Genomic DNA, 27,734 nt, shown 5'->3' with positions numbered 1-27,734 from the left:
TTTCAATGACATTTACAATTAGTGCCCTTGAAACTAAGGACCACAAGTGCCAGGGAAAATTAGTCTGTGTAACAGTGAGTCACAGTGGTGATGACATATGCTTTGGGATTCACTGCCCACCACAGACACCCTGACAGCAGCATCTGGGATTTAGTCCCAGGTAAACCTGGGAAGACTCCTCCGCTTCCATCCTTAGCAGGTGGTATGTCCCCTTCCCTGTGGTGAACGTGGCATTTTCAGGTCAGGGAGATTCCATCTTGACCCAGCACACAATCTGCTTATGTTGCAAAATGGTGAAATTTGATAGATTTCTTTTCCCTCTAACTTCAAATGTTACGATGAGCCATAGGCCTTACCCAGCTACAGAATTCACCTCTGTGAATTTCTCCACTGCTGAAATGTCCAGATTCATCATGTGTAGTAAGAATTTTCCTTATTCTTATTGTGAATTTCTCACTAGTAACATCTTTTGATGTCTCCTCCTCAGGTCACATCATGAAAGGAGGAGGAAGGAGAGAAGAGAGGGCATATTTTGGTGCACTGGTGAAATGAAATGGATTGTTGTTAGAAGATGCTTTCCAGATGATAAATGGAGCCATTGGGTTCCAGTTAGTGACTTTGACCTCCCTGGTATGTGGGTGGCCTGCAACAGAGATATCTAGGATCTAATGATATGTGTTGGTGAGATTTTCCCAGGACTTTGGGCAGGATGAACTTTTCCAATTATGCCTTCTCCTTCTGTGGAGTGGTGCTTCTCCCCATGTTTACCACTCTTAGGGCTTTATATTATTACTGCTTTCACTTATGTGCCCACTATTTGATCATTCTTGATTGTCATACTTTTTCACAATTGGGTTTATTGCTTCCAACGTCCTTTTGGGGGAAAAAAAGTGGTGCTTTAGTTAGACCTTGTGGTTTCAGTGTTTGATTTTGATAGCAGCCTTCAGTCTAAGTCTCCTGACCTAGGCAAATTGTAGCCGTGAGGGTTTTAGTGCAGTGCCAGGCCGTGTTTACATTTGCCAACGCACTCTTCCTTTTTCCTCTAAGATAGCACTTTCCAAAAAATGGCTTCAAGGGCTCCAGCGTGTGCCAGTTGTAGAGAAAACACTGTCAGTTGTAATTACACTACTCTTTCCTAAGCAACCACTAAATGTTGATGGGTACATCCAAAAGACACAGGCCTGCCTTCGATTACTTTTTAGCAGCTTTGCATCAGCAGAATGAGAGGTAATACTGTTTCGAGGGAATTAGGATAATGTAAGCAACTATTAGGGGACCCACCATTTGGCTTGTAAGAGTCATTCTTACAATCTCATGGGATTTGGTTTCACTTGCGCAAGTGGTTTTGTCCATAGACTGTTGCCTTCCATTGGAGTGAAGCTGGTGGGATGGTGGATTTTTAACGGGAGAGGGAATTAATATCAAGGGTACCTACTGAGGTCTGGAAAAACTCCCAAGGGAACCCATTTTACTCAGGCTTTTAAAGACTTCTTATGTGACTCATGGATGGCAGTTGACCCTGTGGCCAATGGAATGGTTCTGAAATGCTTGTGAAATAATTCAAGGCAGGGGGACAGGGCACTTGCCTTTTTTTTAATTAATTAATTTATTATTTTTGCCTGTGTTGGGGCTTCGGCGCTGCGCGCGAGCTTTCTCTAGTTGCGGCGAGCAGGGGCTACTCTTCGTTGTGGTGCATGGGCTTCTCATTGTGGTGGCTTCTCTTGTGGATCATGGGCTCTAGGCATACGGGCTTCAGTAGGTGTGGCACACGGGCTTAGTTGCTCCGCGGCATGTGGGATCTTCCTGGACCAGGGCTCAAACCTGTGTCCCCTGCATTGGCAGGCGGATTCTTAACCGCTGCGCCAGCCGGGAAGCCCTGGCACTTGCTTTTTATGGGAAGATGATATAATGGACTTCCCAGCTGAAGCACCTTGTGTCCAGCAGCTATTGGAATCATGTTCCATGTGTACTACATAAACAAAGATAACTTGATTTAATATTAAAAAGAACTTTTAAAGTAAATAAATTAGTCTCCCAGGAATAAATAGAGCACATAATCTCTAATGAGTGATAATAACATTTTTTAATAAGTCACTGGTTCTCAGTGTGGGGGCATTTGGCAGTATCTGGAGACATCATTTTTGTTTGTCACAATGGGGTGGAGGGTGCTACTGGTATCTAGTGGGCAGAGGCCAGGCATACTGCCTACAGTATCCCTGTTGTAGGGATACAATATCCCTACAGCCAAGAGTGATCTGGCCCAGAAAGTCAGCACTGCCAATATTGAGAAATCCTGGTGTAAAGTTTTAGAGTCAGAGCCCACAGAGGGAAGAAGCCTGGAACCCTGAACAAACACACCGACACACCTCCCCCACCCCTTTATAATTTCCTAGACTGGGATGGTGAAAACTAACTTCGGCTGAATCAAGCCACTGATACTTTCGGATTGTTTTGTGTGGCAGATAGCTTCTCCTGGTCATAGAGATTCAAAGCTAGACTGAAAACAATTGTCTCACCCGTGGTGTGATCAGAATGCCATGTGCATGCAACTTACATGAATGGTGCCCAACCTTGTTGGGATGCCATCAGAGACAAAACAGTACAAGAGTAAAATTGAGAAAGCTTTTTAAATGTTCATGTTGAAGCAGGGGGAATAGATTTTATTAGAGAGTAAGGAGATGTAACTTTCTGAAAGTTATTTTGTACCCTACTGAGAATTTTAGAAGGTAAAGAGGTTGGTTCGTTATTACCTTATTTCACTTCAGAGTGTTTCTTTCATTTTCTTTGACAAAGTACATCCCTAATACAGCTATTAAACTTATTATTCATGATGAGCCTTGCATTTTGACTCATGTGGAGGTAGCTTTCTAATGCCAATAGACAAGAAGGTTAGAAGAGAAAGTAATAAAGAAAGAGGCTAGGCATATGGATATGTCAGAAGATTGCTTAGGTAAGTGATGATTAATGAAATCCAGAAGAAAGGGGAAGCACTTTATATGTATGATCCCCTGAATAGGAAAGAAAGAGGTGGTGGGAAACAAAGGTGTTGGGTTTTTTCCTCGACTGAGCAATAGTTGGTATCATTGGCATATATATCAAATTTCATGGCATCTAAGAGTTCATCAGTTGCTAGACATCTTTACATGTGTCCACCATGAAAGGAAGACATGTTTTATCACTTTGATCATAGGCTGGCCAATTGGCCTGTGGGCCAGATCTGGCCCAGTGCCTGTTTTTATAAATAATGTTTTATTGGCACAAAGCCACACCCATTCATTTACGTGTTGTCTGTGGCTGCCTTTTTGCCACAGTGGCAGAGTTGAGTAGTTGCAGTAGTGGACTGAATGGCCCACAAAGCCGAAAATGTTTACTGTCTGGCCCTTTACAGAAAAAGTTTGGCAAACCCTTAGACTTTTATATTTCTTGAGCTAACTTTGAGACTTAAGCTTGGATTTTAATCATATAATACTCTGGTGCATACAAAAAAGTGAAATATAAGCAAACAAGTTAGTTAAGGTATTCCTTAAACTTTTGTACATATAAAACATAAAGCTTGACCCGTATGAATCACTTTTCAAGGCAGTAATTGATGTCCATGATTTTCCACAAAATATTTTCCTTGGTGCCGTGGATAGCACTGGTGATGCAGCATCTCTTGAATGAGTACTTCATTATTGCCCCTAGGATTTTCTTTCTAGCTGTTTAAACGCATTCTGCGTGCTTTGATGCAAGACCCTTTCTTGATGTTCCCAGAAATTTTCAACAGAAATTTTTTTCAGCGACCATGAAGTCTCCTCTTTACTTCCTCAAATGGAATTTACATAGATTTTGGCTGAAACGGGGGACGAATTGTGACTGTCCAGTCATGACCCTGAGAATAATCAACCAATTGTGCTTCCTGGGAAGGCAGGAATTCCAAAATGCCATTCATTATAAGATGAACCTGGAGACTTGAAAATGTGAAAGGCCTGTGCTTCTGAGGATTCATGAAATGTGTTAGCTTGTTTGTTTCCCAGCAGGTGGGGAATGGCTCAGTTTCTGGTTAATTGATGGGAGAGAAGGAGGATGCAGTCCCGTGCTTCTGCAGGTCTTTTGTAACTTGAAATGTTCTGCTCATTCTTTGCTTTACTTTATCAAGCTAAGTAGACTTCTTACCAAGGCTCAGTGTGAAACTGCACAGAAACGGTCTTCATGAGTCTCTGGATTTTAAGCCTCCCCACTGTTCCAGGGGCCACATTAATTCAGATTGATGGCAGGGGTGCTCGGTGCTGACAGGGGCGCTCCGCTCCCTGGGCTCGGGCAGCTCGGCCCTGGAGCCTAAATCCAGCTCCCGCCTCAGCAACCACAGGATCCGACGGGGAACTTTACAGTTTATCCCCTCTCCTCTGTCCTGTGCGTAACTTCGGTGTCCTGTGAATGTCTAGAAACCCCTTGTTGGGTTAACAGGTGAGATCATTCTTTGCATGGCTTTCCATTCACTGGTGTGATTCAAAAGAGTTGGGCCTAATGAGCAAGTGTTTCCACTTGGTCTCAGATTTCTAGCTGCTGCGGTTGCACTGCAGAGAAGTTTCCCGCAGCGAGTGGTGGTTAGGAAGCATCTGAGGGTCTTTTCTTCTGGGTCTCAGGGCACCCCAACATTTGGGGTCTAGAAACCCCATTTCCCTGGCAGTTGGGGTCATACTATGTAACCCCAAGTACAGTGGAGGAAGGGCTGCTCATTTCTAGAACTCTTCTTGTGGTTGAGACCCTGCAAACAGAAAAGCAAATGATTCAAGCCAACAGGGAGGGGAGGGGGGTGCTAGCAAGAGCAGCTGGCCTGGAAATGTGCCACGTAAGGACCACAGGCTGACCTCGGGGCCTTTCTGCTGATGGTACGTCCCAGTTTGGGCTGCAAGTTCTCTTTTTTTCTTTAATGCCAGATATGGTTATATAAGCAGCTTTCAAAATGAGAAATCAAGCTTTCGATTTTCCTCTGCTTTGGTGGGCCCCCGGAGGCCTTTGAAAGAGCCAAGGCCATTTCCCACAGCAAAAACACAGCAGAGAAATCGTTCGTCCTTTAGAGGAGAGCTTGGTGTGTGTGCTTCGAACCTGCTCAAGTGAAGAGCTACCTTACAACTTGGCAAGATACTGGAGATAAAAGGCAGGTTTGCAGGCTTGCGGTGGTTCCAGATTCAATTTTCAGAGCCCAACAGAACCAAGCGAAACCTGTTGTAGACTCAGGGGCCAAAACCTGGTTGAACTGTTCTCCGTAAAGCTGATGAGCGTGGAGCTCCCAGCACCTGGCCACCATGACTGAAGGGTAACCCAGAGGCTTCTTGGGTTCATGAACTTGGGGAAATGATGAAGGTCATATCAACAGTTAGCAGAGACTTGGGGATGAAAGAAGGGCCTAACGAGAGCGAAACCCAACCTGGCTCAGGGCTCAAAAGGCTGGCCCTAGGGCTTCACTCTCTGCTTGGCTCCTGGTCGTACCATGAGTCCCCATTGCCAGTTACCCTCCAGTCACCCCCAACACAGACATGCGCTGGCCATGCCCTTTGGTCATCTAGTGCCACTCTCTTCCCTTGAATTCCTGCTGGCATAGACGGTAGTGCCCTATCAGGTCATCATTGTCTGATGGTTGACGCTGGGTGTTAGTCTGGTCTTAACCGAAGCTCAGGATGTCTGTAGAATTGTCTGGGTTGATGCTGAACCAGCAGGCTCCAGTTCCTTTGTTAAGGCCTCTTCTCTAGAGCCAAGTGAAGTTCACATCTCCCGTACCTTCGCTCCTGCTCTGCCCTTGGAAACTGCTTCAGCAAGACCTTCACCTGTGTGCGCATCAGAGTCACCTTGGAGGGCTTGTTACCATGCAGATTGCCGGGCCCACTCTCAAGGGTTCCGATTGGTTGGGTCTGGGGTGGGGCCTGGGAATCTGTCATCTCAAAGGAGTTCCCCGAAAACGCTGCTGCCGCTGCTCTGAGGACCACACTTGGAGCATGAAAGCAAGAGAAGAATGAGTAGGAGCTGGAAAAAGGAGAGTAAGAGACGGAAGGTGAGAGAGACCCACGGGGCTGGGTTTGAAAGGGCCGTGGGCCGGGAATACAGATGGCCTCTAAAAGTTGAATCTAGAAGCTGTGGATAAAGGAGAGCCAAACCCACCACTGATAAGAAACCGTTCTTTAAGGCAAACCTATCTGCAGGGGTGCGACTCTTCCTACAGCCACTTTTTTATTTGCCACTATTGCAGTTGTAGCATTTCAGACCTTTCCTTCACTAATTATAGTCCCCACTTTACATCTGCAAAACTAAATGGTCCATTCAAACAGCTTTTGCCAATTAAAGTAATCCTCTGCTCAAAGCGTATATTCCCTTTCTACCCAGAAGAACCTCAAACGGCTGCAGCTCCTGGTTCCAAAGATATAAAATCCAAACTTTGGGCTGAACCCAGGCTCAAGGTCTCTGTGACTTTTTCTCTGACCATAAGTTTCTGGAAAAGGGAAGGTTTTCTATGATGAGGAAGCCTTAAGTGATTTCTGCTTAAAATAGCTATGGTTGTATGAGGCAGGTAACTGGAAGATATTAAGAGATCCCGCACCCAGAGTATAGTAGTAAATTAAATCTGGGCTGTTCTCCAGCAGATATATTTGGAGCACGGCACAGCCTCCTTGCAACCAGCCACAGTGGGGTGCTGTGCTGAGACAGAGGCCACGGGTGCGTTTAGGCGTCTTGCTCCAGGGATCACCAGCTTTCCCCTCTGGCTGTATGTCGGTGGACCCAGAAAGAAAAATGGCTTTGGTATTCAAATTCAAGGAGAGCCAAGCGAAGAGAAGGGCATCTGAAGTACGAACAGAATGTTGTGAACTAAGGGGTATCAGGAAATGGCCCATTTCTGTCTTTTCCTAAATCAAATTCCACCTGGCTTAGCCACCACCCACCTGACAGGAGGAGTGTGCGGGGGGAGAGGGTCCCTGCTCCTACCTTTAGGGTTATTTAGAATTCCAGGGATTAAGGAGGCCAGGACCATTAAAGTGGGGCCTCTGGTCTTCATTTCATCATGACTGCAACTGCGATGCTCGGGGCCTATGTTGGCGTTTGAAAGTGGGTGCCTTTGCTGACGGCATCTCTTCCTCCTGTTAAGCTTGGCCTCTGCACCGCCCCTGCAACACAGAGGGCCACAGATCTTGGTGGCCTCTCACTAAGCCATTGTCCAGATGGTCCCAGAAGACACCTACTACCTCTGGGGCTGAGACCAGGTCTGCGTCTCCAGGGCTCCATTGTATGTGGAAGCCACCAGTTGGGGGACTCTCACTCTTCCTGGTCTGGGTCGCTCTCTTCTTCCTCGTCCTTTAGTCGCTTCTCCAGCTCTAGACCTTCACAGGCTTAGCCTTTAGAAGGAGGGTCAGTAAGCCTTTCTGTAAAGGCCAGCTTTGCTGACCACATAGTCTCTGTTGCAACTACACAGCTCTGCCGTTGTCACGTGAAAGCAGCCGCAGACAATTCATAAATGAATGACTTGGGCTGTGCCGGTAAAACTGTTGCATGGACACTGAAATTGGAATTTCATATAACTTTCATGTGTCACAAAATATTATTCTTTTATTTTTTCCAACCATTTAAAAATGTAAAAACTGTTCTCACCTCCTGCATGGTACAAAAGCGTGTGGTGGGCCCCATATGCCAGGGGACTGCAGTTTGTTGGCCCCTGCTTTGGAAAACCAAAGCTTTTTTGACTCTCCTCGGGGGTAGTGGATGCCCAAATGGCCAGGAGAAGATGTAAACAATACCTCATTTTTTTTTAGTTAATTAATTAATTAATTAATTTTTGCTGTGTTGGGTCTTTGTTTCTATGCGAGGGCTTTCTCTAGTTGTGGCAAGCGGGGGCCACTCTTCATCGCGGTACGCGGGCCTCTCACTGTCGCAGCCTCTCGTTGCGGAGCGCAGGCTCCAGACGCGCAGGCTTAGTAGTTGTGGCTCACGGGCCTAGTTGCTCCGTGGCATGTGGGATCCTCCCAGACCGGGGCTCGAACCCGTGTCCCCTGCATCGGCAGGCAGATTCTCAACCACTGCGCCGCCAGGGAAGCCCCCCCTCATTTTTTTTTAAACAAAATTTCATATCACTCTTTGCAGGGTGGCCCTGGCCTCCTCTCAAATCCAGCTCTTCCTTCCCTCAGGGACCCTTGGTGCTACTCTGGCACATCACTTCTGGCCATGATTCTCTGAGTCAGTGGTCCTCCAGCTCACGTGGAGAGAGCCAGTAAAGGACACAGAGGCCCCCAAAGATGGCCTGAGCCTTCGTATATTTACCAAGTTCCCCAAGTGATTCCTATGCCCACCTGATATTGAGACCCATTGGCATCAGTATGTTGTTTTGTGCTGTCCTGCCCTTAAAGCAGCTGTTCTCTTTGCCTGCAGTGGTTCATCTCCTTCCTTCCTCTGGTCCACTTAACCTGACTCTTAGTTATCTTGTAAACATGTATGTCAACTAGTAGCACTTCTGGGCAGACCCCCTGGTCCCTATCTTATTTTGAGCTTTTGAAGCAAGCTGTATACACCTTTATGGCACAATTACCAGGCCTTGCTTTGATTGAATATCTAGGTGATTGTGTTCCCAACCGGGAGGTAAGCTTCTAGCCTGGACCTTGTCTCCTTGATCTTTTATTTCTAACCTCCTATTCTACCAGACATATAATATAGACTCAATAAAAGATGGTGGTAGGAATGAATGAATGAATATCCCTGGAGAATGGGGGCAAGTGATAAGGAACGGGCAGGACATGAAAGGCATTGGATAAAGAGAGATTTCTAGTGTTTAGGTGTTGCTCCCCAGCTTTTATTGTGAGCAGTGATCTATCTGGGCTGATTTTGCCTTCTCTCAATTTCTAAGACTAATCATTGCACTTGTTAGTTGGTTCACGTTCATTAGATGCCCCGGACCAGTGGTTCTCAAAATGTGGTCCCTGGACAGGTTTCATTAGCCTCACCTGTCAGAAATGCAGCTTCTGGAGCTCTAGCCCAGATCCACTGAATCAGAAGTGCAGCCAGTGTTTTGACAAGTCCTGCAAGTGATTCTGATGACCCTTCAAGTTTAACAAACACCAGGTCTAGACCACTGGTTCTCAAACTTGGCTGCACATTGAAACCATCTGGGGAGCTTTAAAAAATTCTGATACTTGTGCACCCCCCATGCCTCCACTCCAGTGATATGCTGGTAAGTGGTGAACAGTTGACTCCCTGGAAGATAAAAAGCTCTGATTTATAGTGTCTTCCCATTTCTGTGGTGTAAATATTCCCACCATTGCCAATTCCCGGCGACTACCGTAAGTGTCACTAAACACAGAGTTGGGAAGACATGTGCACTATTGGCTCTTAGGAGCTGCTGGGAGCCAAGCTGGCTTCAGCACATATTGGTCCCATCTCCAGAGATCCAGATCATTTGGTCCAGGTTGTGACCTGGGCATCAGGAGTTTTTAGAAGCACCCCAGGTGATTTCCACGTGGAGCAAAGTTTGAGAGCCACTTCAGTAGAGTACCTGTGAAGTAAATTTTTAGTGAATGTAATTCCTCTCACTTAGCCATGGGCAGAATACTTCCCACTCCTTTGTTTTAATCTCTTCTACGCTGTGACATAGCAGGTTCTGTAGGGAAGTCACTGTTTTTCAAATAAAGAAAAAAGTTTTGTAAGAATTCTGTGCATTTCCCCAAATTTTCTTTGTGTGAGTATAGGACTAAATGTCATGTTAAAATCTGTATAATTAAAGTCCAATTTAGTTTACATTCAATAATTTAAACCAAAATTTTAGATCATAAAATATTATGTTTGAGACAAGATGAGTTGTCTTGTCACTATGCAAGTGTATTTCAGGGCAATGATTGGTGTTACATTTGTTTTAAAATTGGATTCAGATATTCTAAACCTTTAATTAATGTGGTATCTGAACTTAAGCAAAACAGCAATGTTTTGTGTTCTGAACGTTAGAATAAACTACAATTGGGATATATAATCCGTAAAGGCACAGGAAATAGAAATGTGACATTTTGAAAAATCTAGTACCTGGGAAAATGTAAACCATAAGGTGATTTTCTTTTAGTTGGCTCGCCATGTTTGAAAAATGCCATTTCTCAGATCCTCGGGAAGAAAAATGGCTTAATGAGAGCAACAAATAAAAAATTGATTAAAATGAATAATTTATTTTAGTATGACATTTGGTTTTCTATGGATGAATAAAAATAAAAAAGCTATCATGAGTGGGTTATTCTTCATATACTTAGATGAAATCATCACTGATGAAAGATGCCATTAATTAGTATCCGTTAAATACAAATAAATCTAGAAATTTCACCTACTAGATTATAGGTGATAGTAATTAACTGGATCTTAAACCAACTATTCATTCCAAAATGTTTGTATAGTGTGGAGGAGGGAAGGTAGATGTGATTTTCATGAAACAAGGTTGACCAAGAGTGGATGATATTGAAGCAGGGTAATAGTCATATGGAAATGCATTAACTTATTCTCTACTTTTATGTATGTGTGAAATTTTCCATAATAAAAGGTTTAAGATACTAATTACAGTTTTATTGTTTATACCTGGTTTGCTAGGCATAGTAGAAAATACAGAAAAATGCAAGAGACAGTTCGAGCTCTCAATATGCAAGGAAAAATAGACACGTTCTAACTCACGTATCTGGCCGTCCGTGTTCATACATTTTTCAGATGAATGAAGGTTACCGCTTATATTTGTCCAAACTTTGAAAAGCAATTTTAGTAGAACTTTTTCCAATATGTTACCTCCTGCCCTGTGTTCTTAAACTTGGTGTAATGAATATATTTTAATCTTTTCCCGATGACTCAGATCATTCTCACTTTAGACATCAGTCTGTTCTGGGTTGTCTTTGGTGATTGAAGGTTGTTCGTTCAATCCACAAATGTTCACTGAATACTGATGATGGGCTAGGAGCCGGGGCAGCGCAGAACAAAGGAGACAAAACTCCCTGCCCTCCTGGCCCTCACTTCTTCTGGTGGTTGAGACGTTTAGGGTGGCTTAGGTGAGGACTTTGAGTGAGAAGAGACACCAAATAGCTCAGAGTGCTATACTTTTCCCGCTCTCCTGTCTGTTCGTTGGAGTTAACTTCATTTATCTCCTTTCTCCTTCTGAATTGTCACTTTTGTTACCTTTCAATTTGCCTACTGTGAGTGATTTTTTTCAATTAATCTGTTTATGCCTCCTTGCCCGGCATTCAGGTCATTGCTGCTATAACCTACATGATACGATCACTAGGTTTGTTATAAATGTGTATAATATGAGATACCCTGGGCTTTGAGTAAATTCCTGAGTTGTGCTCGGGTGTGTCTTGCCTTACTGACTCCCACTCCCGCCCCACCAATTATTTTTATGTTTCTGTGTTTCTAGATAGCTGAGGTTTCTAGATGCATGATTTGTTCTTTTGGCATTTAACAAATACTTATTAAGCACCTAATATGTGCCAAATCCTATTCTAGGAGCTGGGAATACAGGGTCTAAAACAAATATGGTGCATGCTCTGAGAGCTAGGAGAAGGTACAGGAGTTTGTAATACCCTGTCCCAGCTGGAGAAGCATTTACAAGAGCACCTCACCAAGCTGGGGGTGGGAGATCAAGGAAGGCTTGTAGGACCTGGAAGGGGCTGGGGATGGATTGACTTATGGACTTGTAAATTTGATGTGCTTCCGAGACGTGCACATGGAGATGTCCTGGAGAGAGTTGGAATTTCCGTTATCTACTGTTGCGTGACAAACCATCCTAAAATTTAATGGCTTCAAATAACAATTTATTATTTCTCACAATTCAGTGGGTTTTCTGAATAGTTCCACTGCTGGTTTTGCTTGAGCTCACTCATATGGCTGCATCCATCCAGGACAGCAGCTAGACTGGAAGGTCCAAGAGAGCCTCACGTACCTGTTTGGCAGGGCTCTTGGCTGTTGACTGGGGCACCTTGGTTCTTCTCCGCATGGTCTCTGATCCTGCAGGACACTAGGCTGGCTTCTTTCATGGTTTCAGGGCAGCATTCCAAGTCTGCGGAGGCAGAAGCAAGGCCCTTTTAGGTCTGGCTTTGGAAGATGCATAATGTCATTTCAGCCACAGTCTTTTGGCCAAGCAATTTCCAAGACCAGCCCATGTTTGAGGGATTGGGAAACTGACTCATCCTCTTTTTTAAAAAAAATTAATTAATTATAATATTTATTTTTTATTTTATTTGTTTATTTTCCGTATTTGTCTTGGCTGCGTCAGGTCTCAGTTGCGGCACACGGGAACTTTGTTGAGGCGCGTGGGACCTTTTCATTAAGGTGAGTGGTCTGCTCGGGCTTCTCTTTAGCTGCGGGGCGCAGGCTCTAGAACGCGTGGGCTGTGTAGTTTGCGGCACGCGGGCTCTCTCATTGAGGCGTGTGAGCTCAATAGTTGTGGCACATGGGCTTAGTTGCCCCGTGGCATGTGGGATCTTAGTTCCCCGACCAGGGATCGAACCCGCGTCCCCTGCATTGGAAGGTGGACTCTTTACCACTGCACCGCCAAGGAAGTCCCTTGACTCATCCTCTGAAAGGGAAGAGCAACAAAGGCACCTTGCAAACACACGGCACGGGAAGAATCCATGGCCATATTTTGTAATCTACCACAGTTGCATAGATGCTTCTGAATCTCAAGAGAGTAATTTGGATGGAAGGCAGACATTTGGAAATTATCAGTGTTTATTGATACTATTGTAAATCCTGACTGCACATCAGACTCCTCTGTGGAACAGGGGCAGTTTTCCATATGTTCCACATGCAGTAATGGCAATTCTCATGCATGAAAGAGATGCCCCGAAATGTTGGGTGGGAGAACTCCCCAAGGAGTGAAGAATCCAAGCTCACTTCCTGAAGTGATTCTATGTGCATCAGGTCAACAAATTGGCTTTCTTTCCCAGTCCTATAACCACAAAGTTCAGTGCCCACCCAGGGATTTATTATGTTCAATAAAGAATTTGTAGTAAAATGAAAACTTAATGAATTCCTAAGTAGCTTCTGTAGTGTTCTAGTTTGCTTGCCGTCTTGCTAACCTAGCCCTTTTTTTATGGTATATTTGTTTCTTTTCCATTATTCTTTCAAACATGAGCTGGGTTCAGAGCCCTAATTTGCCATTAACTATCATGAACAAGATGGGCTTCAGCCTGCCAGTCATCTGTTGGTATTGGATATCGGAGAAATGAGCGAATTTTCTCGAGGCAGTTATATATATGAGAGCCCTGGAAGAGCCCTGAGCAAGAAAACGAGCATGGAACTTTCCTGTTTCTTAGTGTTCTTAACTCGCTAAGGCTGTCCTTTCCAATATAGTAGCCACTAGCCACATGTGCATATTTATGTTTAATTTTCAATTCTTTGAGTTATGTGATGTTAAAAATGGAGGTCCTTAGTGGAACTAGTCATAGTTCCAGTCCTCAGTAGCTACACGTGGCCAGTGATTATCGTCTTGGACAGTGCAGACGTGTAGAACATTTCCATCAACGTGGAACAGCAGTGGGTAGCCCTGCTCCTATATTTCTTGTACAATTAAGAATAAAACTGGTAATGCCAGTGTTAGATCTCCATGCTGTGGATTGAAATTAAGGGTGAAGGGTAATTTCCTTTGTTATCTAAAATACCCATTGCAGTTACTACAAATCAATTAGCATAGATTTTAGAAAGAGACTACGGATAGGGAATACAGTACGATTTTGCTTGAGACTTTTTGTCTGTGAATTTAAAAGTTTAGATATAGGTTACATATTGATGGAGTTAAAGAAAATCTTACCAAACTAGAATGAAGGGCCCAAACTAATGAAATAAAATCTAACAAGGATAAATGTAAATGCTTATACTGTTGGTTTAAATCAGGGTTTGACATACTTGTTGTCTATAAAGCCAGATAATAAATATTTTTGACTTTGCAGGCCAGCCACTTTCAACTCTGATTGTAATATGAAAGCAGCCTTAGACAGTATGTAAAAAATTGAGCGTGGCTATGTTCCAGTACAATTTAATTTACCAGAACAGTAGTGGGCTGGGTTTTTGTCACCGTATTTTGCTGACTCCTGCCCTTGGTCAGTTTGAGCCAGTTGCCTTAGGTGATGTCGTTTTAGCCTGTGTTAATAGACATGTTCCATCCAAGGTCAGGAAAGGAAGAATTCCATTGCAGTTCACAGTAGGAGTTTGCATTCGATCTCGATGGTGAGAATCTGGATATTACACGAGGTGTTCAAGGGTTTGGAAACTGCATAAAAGGAGAATGGAAGAAACTGGGGTCTGACTTAACAGTGGTGAATTATTGGGGGATGCGATTATAGCTGTCTTCAAGTATTTGACATCCTGCCATGTGGCAGGAGGTACTATTTATCTGAATAATTCTAGAGATTAGAAATAGAACTAATAAGTACAAATTAATAAAAGCAAACTTTAAGAATATTATAGTTGTTTCAAAATGGGCTACTTTACAAAGTAGTTTCCCACAACTGAAGGGTTTTAGAAAAAAGATGGATAATTATCTATGAGCTGGTTGAAGAGTTTGTTCTAGAATTGAGTGGAAGGTTGGAAAGGTTATCATCTAAATTGCTGTTATATTATCAGATTAGAACTAAATTGTATGTAGAGAAGTCTCAACCCAAACTCATTTGTATAAAACAAGAGCATCTCTTGGCTCATACAGCTGAAAGGTCCCAGGATAGGTCTGACTTCAGACATCGCTGGATCCAGAGGTCTTACCAAAGTCTTCAGGTGAGACTGGCTACATAATTGGTAGGACCTAATGCAAAATGAAAATGCAGCACCCCTGGTTCAAAAATTATTAAGAATCTCAAAATGGTGACAGCATAGCCTTAAACCAAGGGTAGGGCCCTTCCAAGTGTGTGGCCCTGTGAACTTCGTAAGTTGCATGCCCGTGAAGCCAGCCCTGTCTTCAGGTTATGGTCTATCTCTGCCTCTCAGCTCTCTTTTTCTCTGGGTTAGTTTCATTTTCAGGCAGCCTTTCCTCACTGGCAGCTCAAGACTCGTATTTTATAGCTGGAAAAGAGCGTTCCTCTCCCCTGGTGACACCAGCAAATGGTACCAGATAATTTCTAATAAACTTTTTTTCATCTCTGAATCCAAATACATGGTGGCACTCCCTTTGGCCAGGCCTGGGTGACGTGCCTGAGAGTAGAGTCAGGTCTACTCAAACCATAAGGACCAAGAGAGAAAGTGATAGCTCCAAAATGAAAAACAGGGTAGAGGAACCTCGTCAAGGCAGCATAGATGCAGGGTAGTCCAGTAATAAACACCTACTGTGTTTAGCAAACAGACTCTGAGCGATAATGAAGAAGTGACTCAAAGTAAGAAAGAGTCTTAATCCAGAGATCTTGTCCATAAGTAAACAGATTCCTTTCACTCTAAAGGGTTTTCTAAATTTTAAAATTCGGTTTTCTCAGGTATGCAGGCAAGATTTTTCCTGTCTCATGTATATTCAGTATAACGTTTGTATTCTTAGCATGAGCTACTTAAAAACTGTCAGGACTCTGAGATCCAACACTTATTGCCCCGCCTGGAAATTATTTTAATTCAGTGATGATTTTCCCCTGGAACTTCATTTTATTTCTCAAGCCTAAGTTTCATCCAAACCTTTGTTCGTTTATTTAGGAGGGGAAGCATGTATCTCTGTGTGTGTGTGTGCGTGTGCGTGTGTGTGTGTGAGTGATCACTTTCTGTCTTGGCCAGTCCTTCTGCTGAAGCAGCATATTGTTTAATAAGCTCTGCTCAAAACTTGACTTTCTGGGTGAAATCATGAGTCTAATGCCTGGAAAGTAGAAGAGAATCAGGGAGCGCCAGGCCCCTGGAGAGCTGTAGTTGTAATGGGTTGAGTACCCACACGAATCAGTTCAGCCAGGATACTCATTCCAATCCAGTGAGATCTGACCTTATTTTTCCTGTCAAATTTGACACTCTGGGGGATCTGAATTAACCATTTTATTACAGTCAGTTTATCAGGGGAGGCAGGGGACAATTAATTACGATCCGGCTCTGTCATGGTTCCATGCAGCTGACAGAGAACACTTTTCTGAAGTTGGCCATACAGAGGTAGAAGGTAAACACAAGATCTCTGGGGACTTCCCTGGTGGTCCAGTGGTAAAGAATCTGCCTTCCAATGCAGGGGATGCAGGTTCGATCCCTGGTCCGGGAACTAAGATCCCACATGCCGCAGGGCAACTAAGCCCGCGTGCCACAACTACAGAAGCCCACGCGCCCTGGAGCCTGCGCGCAACAACTAGAGAGAGAAAACCCACGTGTCACAACTAGAGAGAAGCCCGCGTGCTGCAATGAAGAGCCCGCGCTGCAACTAAGACCCGACGCAGCCATAAATAAATAAATAAATATCTTTAAAGAACAAAAACCAAAACCCCACGAGATCTCTGGAGAGAGGCTTCTGGGGTTGGATGCCTGGTCCTGCCACTCATGAGCCATGTTTCCTTGGGCCAGTTTACCTCTCTGAGCTTCCTTTTTCTCATCTGTAGGAATGCCATTGTTGCTATCTATGTCTAAGCCCACACCAGAAAAATAACAGAAGTGCTTGTTTCCCGAGGTCTCCCACACCTGCTGAGATTCACATGGTGTGTTTTTCTGGGTCATTCAACTAGGATGTTAGAGCAGAAGTGAGAAGGGAATGTCTTGACTTCCTCTTAATTTAAACACGTTATCAATTACTAACATGCTTAGCCAAGCATATATTAGTATATATATTTACACTGGTAGACTTCCACCGAAAATCTGTCCTTAACCTGCAGGGCTCATCCTACCCAAATCCATGAAGCATAAATTTACATTAATGGTAAGTCCAAGAGGATGGTCTCTTTTGCTTTCTTTTCCCTATCTGAAACAAGTCCTCACTAGAAGAAAGAAGTCCTAAAGCTTTCGGAAAAAGAAAAGCTGTTTTAAGGAAGACTCAATTTTCTGATCTTTCACCTAGAGATTGAAATCTGGTCTAATAATTACATCAAAGAATTTTTCCCCCAAATACCTGGACTTTTCTAGTTTATAGGTTTGTGCTTAGCTTTGATTGGTCATGAAGATTCTTAATATAAATTGTAGAGTGTAAGGGCTTGATCCCCTCCTGCTATCTTCCACGGAGGGAACTTTAACAGGTCTTCCCACTGATAGGCATTCGCAGTCCATGGCTTTTTAAGACATGCGTACCAGTCTCGTGTTCTTCAGAATATAAATAGAAGCCTTGAAAATATCTTGGAGCTTTTCGAAATTGACTTCCCCAAACTAAGTTAGAAATTAAAGTTGAGCTGAGGTGCCTGTGTTTAGCTCATTAGGTCTTGCAGTGTTTTCTCTGAAATGGCAGGTCTCCTGGGACAAATCAAGGAAATGTTCTCTTTAAATTCCCTGAAAATCAGAAGGGAACGAATTTCCGATAATTTTAAATTGTTCTTTACTAGGATTGCATATTGAAAATGGAGCATACCACCTGGGTAAAGAACATGGATGAAAGGGGGAAACAATACATATTTATGTTTGTATTCACTAGCAAAGTAGTCGGCAACACAGTTGGATTTATTTGTTTATTTACTTATTTATTTTTATTTTTTTGCGGTACGCAGGCCTCTCACTGTTGTTGTGGCCTCTCCCGTTGCGGAGCACAGGCTCTGGACGCGCAGGCTCACCGGCCATGGCTCGTGGGCCCAGCCGCTCCGCGGCATGTGGGATCTTCCCGGACCGGGGCACGAACCCGTGTCCCCTGCATCGACAGGCGGACTCTCAACCACTGCGCCACCAGGGAAGCCCCCACAGTTGGATTTTTAAAGTCCCAAGCTACTTTCCCATCTTTGCGAACAGAACTACTCTGATTTAAAATATACCACAGCTTTAGGGAACAGGAATAAAAATCCTGAACACCAAAGAAGTACACATTTGAGGGAAGACTTCTGAGAAATTTTTACCTCCCTAGATATATAGAGACTGCACTGAGCTTCCTGTGAATTCCTGGACATACCTACATTGCATGGAGCTTGATTTCAAAGTTCAAGTCTATGTCTCTAGTGGTGTCCACTCACATACTGAAAGGGATAAATACCCCCACTACACGCTCAGCCTTGAAACAAACTGCAATAAGAGGCATCACCCAGAGCTATAAAGAATTACAGTGAGTTCTGCCGATGCATTTTCCTTCCACGACCCTGAGCATGCACCAATGTTGCACATTTACCCCAGCAAGTGCTCAGGCCAAAACTAAGGTCTGCATTGCATAAGAGTATTTCATGGCCAAACAGGTGAAGCAACACCCAACTCAGCTCCTACTTAACAGGATTCGTTCATGTCTTAGATAAAGGGTGTGCGTGCGTGCGTGCGTAGTCACCATGGAAGCGGTTATGGACCACCATGCTGAGCAAAGAGCTCACCTGTGGAGATTTTATAGAGTTCTGGGGGCCCAGCCCCCAGCCCACACCCACCTAACCAGAATTCTGGGGCTGGTGTTCTGGCCTGGGTACACAGAGCACCTGTGAGTTAATCTCATTGAAATGAGTGGAACAAGATGAGGCCAAGGTTTTCTCTCCCACCAGTCGAACTGAAGCCAGGGCCGACTCTTCCAATAGTCCTGTACAGCCAGAATCACCCAGCTTCCCCTCTCCATCCTTTCTTTTTCCCTTGACTTACTCATTCTCACAATTGCTGGAGTAGAAGACATCTCCAAGGGGCAAACTGTTCACTGAGTCATTTTTAAAATGTCATTGCAAATGTAAGCACTTTGGCCTCACATAAGAAACAAGGGGGGAAAATGGAGTGCTAATGGCTGTGATAGTTTAAGGAACTCGATGTATTCCCAGGAGCTCCATTCATCAAATATCACTACTATGACTTTATTGCCTATTCACCAGAAATCATTACATTTTGGTAGTTTTTGAATTCCATTACCCGGGGTCATAAAATTCCTTCTAATAAGAAAGCGTGGCTGTCAAGTCCAGTCTGATTAAAAAGAATGACAGATGATCTGCAGCCTTGGACATGATGTTTTTGACTGCCGATTATTTCACATATGAAAGATGATTAAGTGATTATAAAGGAAATCCACAGGTACAGTTACAGGGCCTCACATCATAAATAATTTTAAAGGCGAGTAATCTGCACTTTTCATGTCTTTTATTGTTTGCATACAGTTCCTTGAATTGCCTCCACCCCAAGGCATTTCAACTCTCTGCTTCATGTAAAATACCTTTTCAAAATCTCACCAGCCCCACACAACACCCTGACCATAAAACTTATCAGTTAGATTCCTTCCTGCTACTAACCTAGAATGCTTGTGTGTCATGAAGCGCAACGCACTTATCGAATAAGAAAGCAGAGATGGGTCCTTCTTCCTTCTTCCTCTCTTACTTTCATAGTACTTGAGAGTGACTGGGATAACTTAGTTAAAAACAAATGGCTCGGGCTTCCCTGGTGGCGCAGTGGTTGAGAGTCCGCCTGCCGATGCAGGGGACACGGGTTCGCGGCCCGGTCCGGGAAGATCCCATATACCGCGGAGCGGCTGGGCCCATGAGCCGTGGCCGCTGAGCCTGCGCGTCCCGAGCCTGTGCTCCGCAACGGGAGAGGCCACAACAGTGAGAGGCCCGCGTAGCGCAAAAAAAAAAAAAACAACAAAAAAAAAACCCCAAATGGCTCCATATAATTATTTGTTTTTAATGGAATCTCCCAAAGTGCCTGTTGCTGCTGTTTCTTACTGTTTTACTTATTATATGTCATGTAATTATACAATAGTATCACAAAAAGAGGACAAATCATTTTTGATGGTGACAGAATTAATATGTTTTGATACCTTTGCTCTTCAAAATAGGTAATAGTGATTTCCTAACAACAAAGTAGTAAATAAAGCCGAGGCTCAAATATGTCTTTAGCCTGTGGCGTGATGATAAACAGATAATTTCATTAGGAAGAAAAGAAATAATAATGCTTTCATTCATAGAGTGAATTCTGGAAAGGAAAGAAAACTATGTTATGACTGTCTTTTTTTTCTTAATTAATTAATCTAATTTATTTATTTTTGGCTGCATTGGGTCTTTGTTGCTGTGCGTGGGCTTTCTCTAGTTGGGGTGAGCAGGGGCTACTCTCCGTTGTGGTGCACATGCCTCTCATTGCAGTGGCTTCTCTTGTTGCGGAGCACGGGCTCTAGGCACACAGGCTTCAGTAGTCGTGGCACGCGGGCTCTAGAGCGCAGGCTCAGTAGTTGTGGCGCACGGGCTTAGCTGCTCCGCGGCATGTGGGATCTTCCCAGACCAGGCCTCGAACTTGTGTCCCCTGCATTAGCAGGTGGATTCTTAACCACTGCGCCACCAAGGAAGCCCCGTGACTGTCCTTTTAATGTGATTTCCTCGCTCTCTGTCCACTTGCACCATTGCACAATATTTTTTCTTCAACTTTTGGGAGAAGAGTATATCCACTAATGTGTTGACACATCTTCATATTTTCCCTGTAACCTTCCCTTTGTATCTCCTCGAAGTCCGTTTACAGCAGAGGGCATAGCGAGCTACACCAAATACTTCCAAATACTCTTCCAAATACATGAAGAGTATTTGGAGGGCATCTAGAAAACCTGAATTTATCTTGCCCATATGTGGCAATGCAGCATAGTTTTCTCTCCTCTAGTTGTTGAAAGAAAATATCAGAGTGGAAAAGGTGGTAATGATGTAAGTAAATATGATTTTTGAAGGGACTGTTTTAGAAGACACTGACCACCTGAGAGTAAAAGAGAAGTATACCTAGGTCCTTCCACCTTGAATACACTTGTTCGTCCATCCCATTCGCGCAGATCCTTCTCAACTAGATTCCAGTGTCACTTTGTTTTTTGAGGGGCCTTCCCTGACTCCTCCCCACTCCCATATATTTTACAATAGCCCTTCATAAATGTTTTACATTATCAACCATATTGCATTATAGTTTAGTTGTTTCCAAGTCAGTCTTCCCTAAAGAAGTACGAGCTGCTTTTGAGTAGAACCGGATTAAATTTATTTTTGCTTCCACAACAAAACCAAAAGCTGTTTCTTTGAAAACATCAATAAAATTAATAAGCCTCTAGTGATGCTAAGTAAAAAAGAGAGAAGACACAAATTACTAATATTAGAAATGAAAGAGGGCGCATCACTACAGATCCCATGCACATTAAAAGGATAATAAAGAAATATGAGAAATTCTGTGCTCACAGATTTGACAACCTAGATGAAATGGACCAATTTCTTGAAGGACACACTGCCAAATCTCACACAAGAAGAAACAAGACAATGTGAATAGGCCTATAAGTATTAAAGACATCAAATCAATAATTAATAACCTTCCAGAACAGGAAACAGCAGGCCCAGATGAGTTCACTGGCGAATCCTTAAGGAAGAATCCTGAACATTTACGGAAGAAATTATACCAATTCTCTACAATCTCTTCCAGAAAGTAGCAGCAGAAGGAATACTTCTTAATTCATTCTATGAGGCCAGCATTCCCCTAATACCAAAACCGAAGACATTACAAAAAAAAAAACTAGAGATCAATTATCTCTCATGAACATAGATGCAAAAATCCTCAACAAAATATTAGCAAATTGAATCCAACAGTGTATAAAAAGAATTATACACCATGACCAAGTGGAATTTCTCCCAGGTAAGCAAGGCTGGTTCAACATTTGAAAATTAATGCAATCCATCACATCAACAGGCTAAAAAAGAAAAATCTTTTTTATTTCAATAGATGCCCCCAAAAGCATCTAACAAAACCCAACACCCATTCATATGGGAACTCTCTGTACCTTCTGTTCAGTTTTGCTGTTAACTGAAAACTGCTCTAGAAAATAAAGTCTATTAAAAAATTTATTAAGCCAAAAAATTCTTACGAAAATTCTTTTCTTTCTAGAGAGCCTTCCCCTTAAGGCACTATTCTGCTTTGAGTTTGGTTTCAATGAGCTGTCTCTTCTCTGCTGGTTGAAGCAACTTTGTCACATTTTGAAACACAACCAAAATTTCTGGGCACATTCCTCAAACTGGGGCTCAGAGCCCTGTAGTAGCACTGCTGTGACCAGCCTCCATGCCACTGAATACCATGGGACATGGACATCTGTGATGATTTAATTAGCTTGCTTTTGTTATTTCCCTAGTAGTATAGAGAAGAGGTGGTATTCTTTAGTCACCAACGGGTGTTTTGAAACTTTGCCCGTAGCAAGCTGTAGAAGGGAGGCTGGTAACTGGAGAGCATGCGCAAAGATGGCAGCCGCATTGATATAGGAGTGAGGTCTCATGCGGTGGTAAGGAGGATTTTGTGAACTTTGCATGATCACTTCTTCACCTTGCCAGTCACGCACGACAGAAGGATGAACCTCTTTGCCATCTGCTTCCTCTCCCTCTAAAGATGACAGCTTGGGTACATCTGTAGTCAGTGTTTCCAAGTTTAACTAGGTGTGTGCCAAATGTTGAACAGTGATTCCAAACTTTAGTGTTTATTAGAATCACCTGGAGGGCTTTTCCTTTTCAGATTACCAGGGCCCACTTCCAGAGCCTCTGATTCATTAGGTCTGGGGTTGGGGCTGAGAGTTGGCATTTTTAACAAGTTTACCCGGTTCTGATGCTGCTGATCTAGGGACCACATTTTAAGAACCTCTGTTCTAGAAGGAGGCCCACCTGAGCAGCAAAGGAAGAACTTAGTGGAAGGTGTAAAAGACACCAGAAAGCAGTATGTGTTTATCTGACTTTTTTTTTTAAATGGATAGATAGCTCAGACCATTTTATCTTGGAAAAAATGTAGTGGGTGTTCCAGATTAAAAAAAAAACTACAGTGTGCAACTTCCTTTTAAGGCATTGGCAAAAATGGTATGAAATAAGAACAAGAGCCGGCTGGAGGTGGAGAGCCATGTCAAATATGAGAAGTGGGAACTTTTGCTGCCTGGTTCCAAATCAGTTCTCATGTTTCTATATCTATTTGTCCATCTCAGGATTGTTAGATGGTTTTTTTTGTGCTACCTGCCTGCCTTATATGCAACACCTAATAAGCTTCTAAAAGAAATCTATTAACTTTGAAAGCTTTGTCATTTTCTGAATATGGCTTGATGGTCTTCTTAAATTGTTGGTAACTCCTATTTTTCCTCCAAAATATTATCAAACATTCCTTTAATACCCAAAATATCTAGGTGCTGTACATTCAGTTATTGAAACAGACATATATGTCTTTTGGAGAAAATAGGGCCCCGGGTCAGTGTGAAATAAGGTGAAAGTAGTTGTGAGGGAATTTATGCCAATTGGATAGTTTAAAAAATTGTCTCTTTGGTAAAAGTCTGAGAAATAGAGGTAAGGGAGATCTATATCTCTTTTTTCCATGACCTGGCTAGTGGGTGTTCTGTTCTAATGTAAACAAACATGAAAGCAAGCCTCAGATCAGAGTTTGGATGGATATTAATTAGTGAGCTGGCAAAAAGAAAGAAAAAAAAATGAAAAAGGAAACAGAACAGACCTAGTACCTATTCTTGTGGGGTCAGTGGAGTCCCTGGGCAGGACTGGCCTGAAGAGCTGTCTTGGAAACAGAGATGGTATCAGGTGTCTAGCTGGACTGGGCACAGAGTCTTCTGTCAAGTGGGCAGTGGGATAGGGTGAGGGTGAGGGTGAGGGCTCAAGACCAGATGCTGTGGCAGAATTCAGAGGATTTACTCTTGGGTGTTCAGCTGCTGGTTTGGCTCAATTCTTATTCTTTCCTCGTGCAAGGGCAATAGGGCCCATGTAGTTTTCCTAGCTACCACATTTCTGGAAAACCACCCGTTTCTTCAACGAAAAATGATTTCTGACACCTCTTATGCTAATGAACAAACCCACTAGTGCAGATTTAGATAACACATTTGAAGTGTTTGCCTTGCCTGCCTCTGAAGTGTGGATTCCTGATTAGGGGCCTTTAAAATATGACCTCATTGTCTTTAGGATATGAGTGAAAATTGACTTATGGACCCATACATATATCACTGTTTTGTTCCAGTTATATAAAGCAGTTAAGAGAGGTGAGGTATAAGATTCTACAGGTTAATCACTGAGGGGCTGAAAAAATTGGGGAGTGTTTCCCCATTATCAAGTGTACAAGTTACAGGTGTTGGGGGTAGAGAAAGAAATTTGGGGACTGTTAGTGTTTACTGTTATATAAAATTGGATATCTCTGTATGATTTAGGTTAGTATTTAAGAAAATGTTATGAAAATGATTGTGACATTTTCTAATTCCGTCTCGAAGACCCAGGATTTTAGATTCTCTATGGCAGATGAGCTAACGAGGGGAAAGGCATGCTGGTAAAATCGGATGGATCTTTTGCAGAGGGAGGACTGTTTCTTTTCACACTTTTCTATTCCTAGCACAACACTTGGGTAGTGCTGATAGCAAGCCTTGCATATAATTATTGAAAACAATGCCAACCCGAAATGAAAGTTCCCAGTGCCGGCTTGCCCCTTTTATTCAAGATCAGTTAATTTGCCAAACAACTGGAATGAAAGATTGTGGCTGAAAGGTTAAGAGAAGCCATGTTGCCCTTGGCTTCATTCTGTCCTTTCTGTTTATGTCATTTGATGTTCAACTGACACTTTTGAAATCAAAGACATGACAACATATATGTGTATGTTACATATGTGGGTGTGTGTTAAATACGGTATAGATTTTCTGGTTTTTAAAAACGCCAATGACACAGATAGATGAGGCAAAGTTAGAAAGAACTTGGCAAAGTAATTTATTTCATCTATTTCAAAATTTTATTTTACTCCCCCCAACTCAAATTCAGTGACCAGTTGTCTGGAAGGGCACTGATGTATAAATACCAAGCCAAATGGTAGACTATTGAAATAATGGGATTGTTTTGGGGTCTGAAAAGACACCCACTCATTTGACAGTTTTCTAGAAGGACTCATCGGGACTCAGCATACAGCCCCGGTTTTGGTTTCATTTATTTATTTACTTATTACAGCTGAGAGCAAGATTCCACATTTGGATCAGTGAGGTCAACAGGCACAGGCTGAGTCTGGAGGAATCCATGCGCGGGCGTCCCCTGTGGTCCCCGAATGAGGCCACATAGAGCGCTCCCTGCCCCAGTGCAGAAACACAGCCACTCGCTTACAGCGTTTCCGCCTAAGCAAGCCTGTCTGAGACTCAGGGCCCAGGGTTTTTACTGACGTTTGGTCACATCATCGCAAGGACCAGCCACAATTACTGAAATTCAGAATTCCCTGGAACCAGGTGTTTTGTGCTCCAGGTGGGAAAGCAACCTGCTAATGTAGGGAACTTCTCAGAAGCTGACTTTCCAGAAGCCAGCTAAGGGCCAGCCCTGCAAGATATCTTTCTCAAGATAGCAGCTAGACCTGAGAGAGTAACCCCTTCCTGCAGAGATGTATACTTTTTAAGTGCTCTTGTAGTATCTGTCATGTGATCATCTATAAATGTATGTTTGTTTGAATAAATACGTCAGATCATCAGCTCCTTGAGGTCAGAAGTCCTAGCCTCTACTCATGTTTCTATGGCACCTGAACGACAGGTTGCGTGAAGGGAAGCCCAAAGAATATCTCTGGAAACATTCTGGGAATGTTCTGAAAACATTAATGAATGCATCAACGGAAAGTGGGATTTTAGTTCTGTGTGTAAATTAAAAGTTGGATACTTAATTAGATTATCATTTAACTGTGGGTATAATTTATAGATGATAAAATTCTCATTTTCTGAACAGAATTCTGGCAGCCTGGCCACAGTAATCTTAGGATGACCTCATTTCTAGACTCTCCAAGATAACTACTAAATACTGTTTTATATAATTTCCAACTTCCAAGTCAGTTGTACGACAATGATCATAAACACCTCCCAGAATGAGAATGGTCGTGGTGGGTTGGTGGTTCACACAGAGCTGTCCCGTATTGCCCCAATCTCTACTGCCACTGTATTCATCTTCCGGGTTAGGATGGAATAAATGGTTATCACCAGGAAGAGCTTATCTTTAGGGCAGAAGGTCACAGTAATGATATCGGGATGAAAACAGGAGATAAGAGAAGAGGATATGGCTGTTTATCCACCACATCTGGGCCAGTTGAAGTTCTGGACTGTTATGGACTGGAATCGTCTAGTGTTAAAAGGTAAATTGAGGCATATTAAAAATTTTAAGAGTTTTTTGAGCAAAAATCGATTTAAGTCGGGCAATGCCAAACCAGATGTGGTTAGGATCCCTCCACAGACAGAAGCCAGGGGAAAGAATTATATAGAGAAGGTGCAGAGGCAAAGAAAGGAAATGATTGACTGGCTGTAGCATCGCACCTAGTTGGCTGTTTGTGATTGGTCGCCCTTAGGTATTGATTTCCTAACCCAGAGGCCTTTACAGGCTTAGACTTTTTTTGGTTTGCTTACATAGGCCACCAGGGCATTAGAGCCACCTCCATATAATGGTCTCCTTATTTAATTAATGTAACACTAGTTTTGTTACCAAACTCAGGTTTGGCTGCTCGCCGCTCAAAAGCCAGTAATTCAAAAGGCAAGTGTCAGGAGAAAGGAAAGTTGCTTTAATCAGAAAAGCCAGAAATGTAGGGAGAAGGTGGACTCATGTCCTGAGACCAACTCCAGAGATTCTGCTCAGCCAGGACAGTTTTTAAAGGGAAAGAGGGTTGGGGGAGAATCTCAGTGAATCATTGAGGCAGGAGGTCGGGTTCCGCATCATTCTTCATTGCGTGCAGACTGGCTGACTCTCTCTTCAGATGTTATCTTGCCTGTGTGATCTGCCTGCAGGATTGCTAAGGGGGTTTTCTCAGGGTAGGGAGTTAGTCTTTCTTTAACTACTTACTTCTTCCTTCTTACTTCTTTTACTCTAGGAAAAGAATCAACAGGTTAGGCAAGGCATGATGTACATTCAGAAGAGCATAAGTCAGGAGTTAGTTTAAATCGCCTAGGGGAATTCTCTAGCGGTCCAGTGGTTAGGACTCTGCGCTTTCACTGCCGAGGTCCCGGGTTCAATCCCTGGTTGAGGAACTAAGATCCCAGAAGCTGTGCAGTGCAGAAAAAAAAAAAAAAAAAATTGCCTAGTGATCTCATCCCTATAATTAGGCTCTTTCAAGGTTACAGGGGAACAGAAATGGGCAAACAGGAAAGGGGAAAAGAGCTGCTTTCAGTTTCTCCCATATTATGGTTTAACAAAGGTTAGCATGTATGTTTCACATGTATCCCCTCTTTTCAAAAGCGTATACTTCATTATGTATTTTTTAAATTAAAAATTACTATTGGGGTTTTCTCTGATTGTGGGGAGCATGTCTGTAATACTTTGCACAGATGGGTCTTGGAAAGCAGCAAAAGAAATGTGCTGGAAGTCCAGGGGTGACCCCAACATGAGCTTAGTCATGATGCTTTAAACTTCATTTCCTCACCCATGAAACGGCGTTATACTGACCCGATGAGGCAGAGACTCATTTACAAACGGTAAAATACTGATATAATGTACGAGATGACTGCTGTTGTCATAGGACTAGCAATGAGACCTCTGAAACCCCCAGAAATATGCTTGCTGTTGGTCTTGGGCTAGGTTTCCATTGATTGCTTGCTGAATAGAAACAGGGAAGTTGGGAAAACGTGGAAAAGAGAAGCAGGCACATAGGTTGACTGGAAGCTGAAATAAGGCACAAACAAGGGTCAGCGTGATGGTGGCTCTTCTAGAGTCTCCCAAAGACCTTGCCCTACTATCTGGCTGTAAATATGATTTTCTTGTGTGTGCTGACGG

Source organism: Tursiops truncatus, chromosome X, assembly GCF_011762595.2.
Source record: "Tursiops truncatus isolate mTurTru1 chromosome X, mTurTru1.mat.Y, whole genome shotgun sequence".
Lineage (NCBI taxonomy): Eukaryota > Metazoa > Chordata > Mammalia > Artiodactyla > Delphinidae > Tursiops > Tursiops truncatus.
The sequence above is the reverse complement of the archived record's forward strand: the minus strand, read 5'-3'. Positions refer to the sequence as shown.